The sequence below is a fragment of the Mus caroli genome, chromosome 14 (genome assembly GCF_900094665.2).
Source record: "Mus caroli chromosome 14, CAROLI_EIJ_v1.1, whole genome shotgun sequence".
In the NCBI taxonomy this organism is placed as follows: domain Eukaryota; kingdom Metazoa; phylum Chordata; class Mammalia; order Rodentia; family Muridae; genus Mus; species Mus caroli.
The window spans coordinates 40,520,498-40,530,446 of record NC_034583.1 but is presented as its reverse complement, the minus strand read 5'-3'; the positions used below and the strand labels follow the sequence as shown (position 1 = coordinate 40,530,446).

Sequence of the window (9,949 nt, the reverse complement as noted above, 5' to 3'; positions counted from 1 at the left end):
ATATATATATATATATATATATATATATATATATAAAGAAAGAAACAGGATAGAATGATCATCTTTGGCTTAAAGCTTTCTTCTTTGAGCCCCTGGCACAGAGGCAGAGGTAGGCAGATCTCTGTAAGTTTGAGGCCAGCCTAGTCTATAGAGAGAGTTCCAGGACAGCCAGGGCTACACAAAACCTTATCTCAAAACAAACAAACAAACAAACAAAAACAAAAAAAGAAAGAAAGAAAGAGAGAGAGAGGAAGGGAGGGAGGGAGGGAGGGAGGGAGGGAGGAAGGAAGGAAGGAAGGAAGGAAGGAAGGAAGGAAGGAAGGAAGGAAGGAAAATAAATACACAAAGATTTAATAAAAAACTATTTTTAAAAGAAAACTTACATATTTTTATGTGTTGGTTATATGATCTCAAACATGAAGAAATTTGAAAATGAATGAGGAAGGTTTTTTTTTAATCTGAATTAGTGATACTATTTATATATAGTAATAATTTCATTTTTACAGTCATCTCTTTCCCATCATCAGGATTGTCTGCCATTACCCTCCTGTCAGGTCGGTCGGGTAGTTCTCTGATGTAGAGAGCTTTCCTCTGCATTCCAGGCTATGAAGACTGTAGATGACAGTTGTGCCAACCAAAACTGTCCCCAGACACTGACAAATGCTCCCCTGGGAGGCAAAATCACAGCCTCCCACCCCGACCCCAGTTGAGAAACAGTGTTCTACATACATTAAGTTGCTGCTATCCAAATATTTTGATTATGTTTTTAACTATTATCTACTACTCTGGCTGCATTAATCACGCCATGATTCACATTGACCACAATGATTAAAGAAATTACACATTCACTCTGGCACTCGGGCCCTTACTACCAGCCTCTTCCATAAAGTCAGGGAATATTCAGGGAAGAAATTCCTATAATTAGAAAAATAAATAAATAAAAGATTACATGAAAAGAGTATAGATTTTGATTGTTGTAGACCGGGACCAAATTACATTCATTTGTTTGAAGTGAACCAAATGACTCAAAGATAGCAGCTATTATATGCCCTGCTACAGCCAAGCAGACACTAACACGGGTTCAGAAAAGGAGACCCTTCCTGTGCGTGTGACACACTGACCAGTCATGCTCTCTTCCTTTCCTTGTCACTAATCAATTTTTCTTAGTGGCTTAAAAAAAATCTAAAAATCCATATTCAGTGGCTCCCACAGCCAAAATATATTATTGTGAAGATAATGTTAAACATTTCACTGCTATTTTTCCTTATACAAGATTACTTAAAGCAGTCATATTGTATATGATGAATCATGTAGCGTCTGTCCTATCGTTCCTCTAGAACGTCGTGATTTTTACCTCAACACTATGGGGGCTAGTAGGTGTAAATAGTCTTTTGTTTCCTCTAAATGTCTCAGCCCATGTGGGATAATTAAATACAACCCATAAGCAACACTAAGTTTTTAGAGGACCCGCAGCTTTAAATGCATGGCTTTGATTTGTACTATAACCTCCATTTTCTTCCTTTTAAAATTTGGAAGACAAAATGTGACTTTTCCAACTTACTTAATTTAAAATCACCCCTAAACACAGGGAAAGAAGCCACTGTAGTGGATGCTGGGGCTGGAGTTGCCTTCATCCCAGCATGCCCCACCACTGTTCTCTGGATGGCAATCACAGGACCCAGGCATCAAGCTGGGGCAGAGATTCTTCCAAGCTTCAGCATCTGGCTCTTTGGCAAACTGAACAGGCAGTTGCCCTGGTGGCTTTAGAGTTGCCTCTGGGTCTGTCACAGGGTATGGCTGCTGATGGAGGGTCTGGATGCATGTCTCCATTTTCATTTCACCATCTTTTTTGGATACCTTTTGGACATCAGAAGCCTGGTGGCTCTTCCCATCGTTCCTGCTGCACTGTAGTAAGGTATCCCTTTGCTCTGCTTACATCCCTTACAGAGGTACAAAAACAGGCAAGCGTCCTGGCATCAGCACACAGAGCTTTTCTAGTTAATACACCACCCGCAACGAGAATCATAAATTAATGTTCTAGTCTCAGTCCTGAATATTTTAAGGCTGTGTTTTTATCATCTTTACTTCCAGTAGATGTCTTTGCCAGTTAAATTTGATAATCTGGTATTTATAATATGAATATCTGCCTAAATCAAGGAAATTTTCCTCTTGCTTTCTGATGTTCATTCAATCTAAGCTGTTAAGGTGGTGTAAGACCACAGGGGCTCAGTAAAGGGATCCATGGGCAGCCACAAGTGTAACTCTTGGAAGAAGCATGAACCAAGTCTAGAACCAAGGAGCTCTCAGACCCTCTTGACTATGAAGGAAACTAAAGGCTAAAATTAGAATGTAAATAATGAGAGTTGTGCTGTTATTGGTGGTGGTGGTTTTGTTTTTGTTTGTTTGGGTTTTTTGTTGTTGTTTTGGATGCTTCCAGAACAGACAAACAAAACCCCCTCAGCCTTCTGAATAATTTGCATAAAGAGTATTAATCAATGACTCCTCTACAGCCCACAGACTATGCTTGGATGCTGTGACCAAAAGACAATGCAGCTACCAGTGAGGACAGAATTCAAGCTCGAGGGGGTGCAGGACTATAGGCCAGCATGATTGCTCTAGACAGGAAATATTTAATCCCCGCCCCCCAGATTTCACAAGGAAAAGAAAAGCATTATAACATTGGCCACTTCTACAGAGACTTTACTTAAATCTGTCACTTGGTCACCATATTCAATAGCTCCAACCTGTGAAACAATAATCATCCTCATATCTGTTTTATAGACAAGAAGCAAAGGAAACAGAAAGGGGAAGGATCTTGATAAGAAAAACTATGTCTGAATACAAGTTGGTTGTTATATAGGAAATCCTAAATGTAAAAGGAAATAAAACTTATCAGTTTCCAAAATTGCCAAGTAGTTGAAGCTAAAGTGGTCCCAAACAAGTAAATATGTAATGACCATTTCTAACTGAGACAGGGAATTTTAGAAAATCACAGTTGTTATTATTTTGAATACTTTTTTTCCCATTCTTTTTAGAAATAAGACTATAATGGCAGTACAGGCATATATCAGATCCATAATGGCCTAAAAGAACACACAGTTAAATCTAAGATTTGTTTTTAATACTTGTTTTTAGTAATAACCAAACCACACCAAACCAAACCACACCACACCACACCAAACCAAACCAAACCACACCAATCAATCAAAGAACCAGTCAAAGAGCCAAACAGAAACAAAAGATCTAACAACAACGGAAACCTTTTGCTCAGAAGCACACAGTCTCTCTAAACGCATACATATTCTTCCCCTGACTTCAGTTCTTAAAACACATCAAATTTGCAGAGTAAGACTCCGGTACTTTCCTGAATTTCTGTTATCAACCTCCTCAGCTTCCCCCGGGAACCCTGCTGTGAGGGAACAGTATGGGTCCTTATAACCTTAAACAACGTGTAAACCTTATTGTTTCATCTAGAAGAAAAGAGATAATATAACATTTTATATCAAATATGTATCATGACAACTGCTTGTTTGCAACAAGAAAACAAAACAAAATAACAGTTTCCCTGACCTGAGCCTGATAATGTCTGCAGACTTTATTAATTCTTGAAATAGGGGTTAGTGCTGGCAAGCACAGGGTTCTGAGTTCAGTTCCTAGCAGTGGGAAAAAAAATTAACAAGTGATTCCTGACAGTTACCTAATACACAGGCGCCAGTTACGCCTGATGAATAAATGGATAAATGTGAATCCATGTTGTAACCCACTTTTAAATATACATATACGCATGCGTGCGTGCGTGTGTATAGGCACGAGCTTTGGGGACTTTTTGGATTGATAACCATGATATTTAGATACATCAGAGACTTCAGTGGAAATTGTTACATATGAAAACTAAATATATTCAATCTACCAAGTGTGAATAAATTTGTTACTGAGCCAAGTACTCAATCACATTTAAAGATTTTATGGAGGGTTGGCAAGGCAGGGCAGAGGGTAAAGATGCCTGCTGCCAAGCCTGTCAACCCCCATGACAGAAGCAGAGAACCAATTCCCATAAAGTGGTCCCCTGACCTACATACATGGCACATGCGTACCTATATAAAAACACCACACACACACACACACACACACACACAATTTTGTAAAAATAATAGATGTTGTGGCATCATGTGTAATGCTTGTTGTAATCCCGGTACTAGGGACACTAAGGAGAATGGTTGTGAATTCAAGGCCAACCTGGGATACATAGAAAAACTCTTTATCTCACAAAACCAAGAAAGAAGAAAGGAATACAGAAAAAGAAAGGACTGTGTAGCCTACTGTTAAGTGTTTGGGACATCATTCGGAGTCTACCATTGACCAAAGTTATGTCCACACAGCTCCAACTACCAAAACATTTAAACATACTTCTTAACTCTTAAGTGTAATGAGATGGATCATTCGATTTATCATAGAAAAAAGTCATGTCCACAGACTGTCTCTTTGTAAGGGACACTTACATCCAGGCCTTTGCTACTTCCGTTTTGGTTAAAACACAGGTACATCTAAGGCCCAATGTCCTGTCCACACTAAACACCCCCAGACCAGCCTTTTTCTTCTGCACTTCTCCGGCCTGTTTTGTGCATCAACACAAGAGAGCAGACTCAAAAGGAAGCTGCTTTTCTAAGACTTATCCAAAATACATCAGCTACACTTTGTTTGAACTGAGTCCTTTAACTGATGCCTCTAATGTTCATGTTCAGGAGCTGAACTGGAAGCAATTATATCTTTCACTTTTTTGCTTGTTCATTAGTTGGGTAAGCGGCCTGAAAACTGTCATTTAGGCTACGAGTTGCTGTCCGTTGCTGAACTGGCTTAAATGGCATGTAAGAAATTATTTAGGGATGTCATGATTGAGTAGCTATCCAAAGTCAGACACATATTAATAAAGTTACCTTCAAGCAGCCATAGGATAAATGCTAAGAACAGAGTCACAAATGTAAGAGTCTGTTATTGCACTTAGGTTGTTGGTTAAATAACTCTCAGGGTTGAAACTGTCCACCAAAAGACAGCTATTGCTCACTAACCTAGGGCACCTAGCTCCCTCTTTAAAACCCAGCTGACTCACATGGCCTCCTCCAAAGCAGACTCTTGGGCTTGGTCGACAAGTAGTAAAGGGCAGATGCCTTTAACTTGAGCCACGTGAAAGAGGACTTTGAAAGGATGCAGGAAAGCTTTGGATACATTATGCAGGAGGAGAGGCTGCTCGTGGACCTGATGTGGGGAGGTGGCGAAAGGTTCCTATGTAGCTGATAATAAGCTTTCTTTCAAATCTTGTGACAATGCTGAATCGCACTTGCCTGGCCTGAAGTGGTGGCATAGTGGATTGGGGTACGCGTGAGCACGCTTGCGTGTGTGTGTGTGTGTGTGTGTGTGTATGTGTGTGTGTGTGTGTGTGTGTTGGGATGTGGGGGATTGGGGAGGTGAGGGACAGGACGAGACACACACCAGCTCCTCAGAAGCTTTCAGAAGATCCCCAACCCATGGCCAAAATGAAGTCTGCAGCAAGGTGCAACGCCAGAAACCAGAAGAGTTGGAAAGTGGGATTCGGTGGATTGAGGGACACAGAACAGCATGTATTTAATAGTAGAACTCCTGTGACGTTTCCCTTCAAGGAAAGGGGATGTATTCAGTTAGACCTTGTAGAGTGTGGTCCCTGACTTCTCCATGAGGCTGGATGTGTACCAGTGCCCCAGGGGAGCTTCAGAAGGCTGTTTGAATCCTACCTTTTCCTCCCAGACATTTGAGCCCCATCCCAGGCATAAACCTCTCCCCTTCACTGCAAGTGGCGGCTGGAAGCCAGAAGCCTCGGACTGCCGCTGAAGATTCAGGCTACCCAGCATACTCTTGGTTAGGATAGTGCTAACTCCTGGCTGCTCCTGTGGTCTGAAGCTGCTCCCTGGTCTCCATTGGGACAGCTGCGGAAGTTGGGGGGTGGGGTGCGTCACAGATGGACTCTCCCCCTTTCTCGGCTGCCTAAGCCTGGACTGGGAGGCTGAACTGGAAAAGGAACTTAGGGCTGGGCTGGGCTGGGCTAGTTCTGTAGATCGCTAGGTAGGAAGGGTCTCCAGAGAACGCAAATTCAGAGCCTGCCCTGTCCCTACCCTGTACCGGACCCAGAGGCCGGGGACTGGAAAGATAGTTCGACTCCTCGAAATCTCCATTCTGGAATGCTGGTGGCTGCGGGCCCAGGCCCCACACTTAGAGTGGTGTTTGTTCCACGCCAAACTCTCCAGCCCGGGTTGCTTTGCAGGGCTGGCTCGGGGAGGGCCCATCGACTCCGCTCCGGGTGCGAGTTCTCAGTAGCTTCCTTTCGTCCACGAAGGCAACGCTCAGAATGGGTCGCCATGCCAGGGTCTAGGACAGGTCGCGACCCCGCCTCTCCGGAGAAACCCACGCGCAACCGCGAGCGCACAAGCAGACACGGAGAGCCACACGCACACGTATGCTTTGCTCCCCGTGCCTGGGAGCAAAAGTTGCTGCTTTGGCCGAGTGTTCTAGTGCCCTTCACACCGTTCTTGCCCAACACGATCTCGGGTGGCTAAATTCCCCCCGGTAACTTCTCCACTCAGAAGGCCGCCCAGCCTACTTGGTTAAACTTCTCAAAGTGTATCAGGTGACTCTGGGTCCCCCAAATCCTGCAGCATACCGGGGCTGGAGTCGTCCTTACCCAGCTCTGCGCGCGGGCGCGAGTTTTGCGCCACGCTCGGGCACCCGAGTGTCTCTGTCCCATCAGCGCTGCCCCAGACCCTGAGACACACGGTCAGGGGCGCCCGCCGCCGCGCCACACAGGCTGGAAAATCCCCGCCAGACCGAAGCTGAGCCTGGGCCGTGCACCTTAAGAACCCCCAAGTAAGGGATGGGTGAAGTGGGGAAGGAGGGAGCCGAGGGAGTTTGTACCGAGTGACTCAGGTAGGAGCCGTTCTCCCGGACTCTGATGCGACTGCATTAGAGTTAATGGCAGCCGCCTGCTTCTCATTATTAATTGTCTTTGTGTTTGGATAAAGTATGTAATCTTCTTTCCAACCACACCATTAAAATAAGGTTGCCTTTTCAATTAAGAACTGTCGCGAGCACAGCAGTCAATTTTGCTAATGAAGACGCATTATATTTTCCCCTAACCTCCCCCCCCCCAAAAAAAAAGAAGAAGAAGAAGAGTCTCAGTTTTTCATTAGACGCGATTATGGATAAAATACTCGAAGGTTTCCCAAAAATTGGTGCGAAGATGTACTGCGTTAATCGGCAGGCTTTTAAATAAATTGAAATCTCTGCAGATACAAGGAAAACATGGCTAGCAAACATTTCCAAGCCCACTGCTTTCAAATTTGTAAAAGCAAATACGATGAGTTTATTTATTTGCTCATTTTTGCAGATGCACTTAAAGCAGATCAAACAGCAGCTATCTGAAAATACCTCTATAAACTTCGGGGGTGTGTGTAGGGGGGGGGGCGGTACACTAGTTCACCGATGAGTTCTCAAACTGAAGCTGAGAACTGAAAGGCCCGGACTCTTCAGCTCCAGCACCCACGAGCAAAGTGCGTGCACTGTGTCCTACAGCTTGTTTCTGCTTTATACCCCTCTTCCATCTTTCCATCCTTGACCCCCTCCTTTAAAGGCAAATTGAAAGCCAATAACCATGGTAGGACTGCTTAAAAGTCCACGCTTTTGCAACAAGCAAATTCTCCACTGTTCTACAACCTTAAAAGTGGCAAAGTTGTAAACTCCAAGTTTTAACATGAACTGGACACTCACCTTCATGGATGCAAAGGTGCAAAAGTTTGGATCCAGGGAAAATGAAAAGTGTGTGTCAGTCATTTACTAATCTCCAAGCTGGGGAACATGCAATGAAAAGGATCTATCAAGAGCTATGTGTTCTTAGTGGATTTTTAAAATTAGGTTATTATTATTATTTTGCGTTGTGGAATAGTGTTTCAAATAAGTCTTCCCCTCATTCAATATGAAAACTCTGATAGGAGTCACATTGAGAATAGCATGTGAGGGGAAAAAATACGCCAAAGAAATATGCCAAATTCTTCGAAGTAGAAGGAAGTTCCTGTTAGCAGCAGGGTTTTCCTTTGGAAGACAGCATCAGTGGTTTCTTGCACACATGATCTTTTCCAGGTTTGGGGTGTTATGCCTTTTAAATATTGAACTTTTTTTTTTAATCAACTAGCTCCTTAAAATGATCTGCAAAGAGTGGGAAATTAGATTTTCGATTAAAACCTTATCCCATCTCGAAGGATTACTTTATATTGATTCTTAAATATGGCTACAATTGATGGACTCTAATTAAAAATCCAAAGAAAACGTCTGCCATGCCTGTATGAAAGAAGCTTTTCATATGCGGGAAATAAAGCTTTGTAAAAGGTTACAAATAAAAGATTAGAGTTTTATCCAAACTAGTTTAAAGCTTCACTGTGGTTCTCTTTTCTTCTTCTTCTTTTTTTCCCTTTCCTTTCTTACAAAACCATTCCTGGGTCTTTTTCCCCCGGTTTTAAATGAAGTTTGCAAACAGGAAAAATATTGGAGAGTAATGGTTGTTTTGCATCAGCTCTATAGCGCAGGACTGCTGCCTGCAGTAGAATTGATTTCAAGGAAACTTTAAGACCAGCAGAAATTTATGTAAACTGACTGCTACCATCCTCTACCAATCTATCCATCTATCCTCTCTCTCTCTCTCTCTCTCTCTCTCCACACACACACACACACACACACACACACACACACACACACACTCTCTCTCTCTCTCTCCCACAATCACACACAAGCCTTAATTCTCCCTCTACCCTAACCTAACCCTGCCCTGTATACACCCTCCCCTTGGTCTTCACACTCTCTGGGACAGGGACAGTCAAACAGCTCCAAGCTCACACTCAGCTCATAAACGTCTCACAGCCCACATCTCCCACTTGTCGCACAGTCCTAATCCGGTTCATTCCGGAACAACGTGCTACTACTCCTCTTTTTTTTTTTTTTTTCAATTTGGAATTTGCCTCCTGCTCTTTTATCAAGACAGCACAATCCTATCTTTGAAGTGATTTCTTTTTCCTTCACCCTCTTTTCTGAAGCAGCTAAAATACAGGGACTGGGTGACCCACACTTAATTCATAAGTGGTCGGCTGCTTTGCACCCCCCACCCTTAAATCCCGTTAAGAAATGATCAGAATTAAGCTTGGCAAATTTCAAAATAAAGTCATTTCTTAAAAAACTAGTGAAGAATTACTTCTTTTTAATAGTTGATGATTCTCATGCAAAATGTGGTCACCCCTTCCCCCCACACACACACACTGTCCCTGAATTGCTGAAAAGATTTGAAATTAATCTTCATATTTTGGAAGTTAGTGTCCGGGGAGCCTAACTACTCCCCCCACCAACCCCCACTGTGCTCTTGTGGGATGTGGGTTTTCTTCTTTTTTTTTTTTAATTAGCCTGGAAGACTCCAGGGATGGTTCTCCCCTCCCCCCACCCACTCCCATAGTTAATAAACTTGGAGGAAACTTTGGAATATTTTAAACCAGCTTGGCATTTTGAATGGAGAAAAATCAGCCCAGTTAGTGGTATACATGAATCCAGATTACAGAACATGAATATCAGCCATAATGTGGGAATCACACACAAGCCTTGACCAATAACTTGGTGCCCTGTATGCTGCTACTTTTCCGAAGCTTCATATCTCATCAGCCTAGCAGAGTAATTGTACACACAGCCACTATGACCCACCCACTAGTTAATGAGAATTGTTGAAAAAACACAACCACGCTACCTTAAGTCAGCTTCATAGGAAATGTTTTTGTTTTTGTTTTTTTTCTAAATGGGAGAAAAGTTAAACTCTGGATAAAGGAAATACAATGAATGGCTAGGAAGTATATTGGAGGCTCAAGAACTTACTGAAAATCAAGAGATGTTTCCA

General features: G+C 42.8%; 1 long non-coding RNA gene across 1 annotated transcript in view; it reads right to left on the bottom strand.

Moving 5' to 3' along the window:
• The window catches only part of LOC110308844, a 124,506-nt gene that overhangs the window by 113,265 nt on the left and 1,292 nt on the right, over positions 1-9,949 (bottom strand). The window lies entirely within an intron of this gene.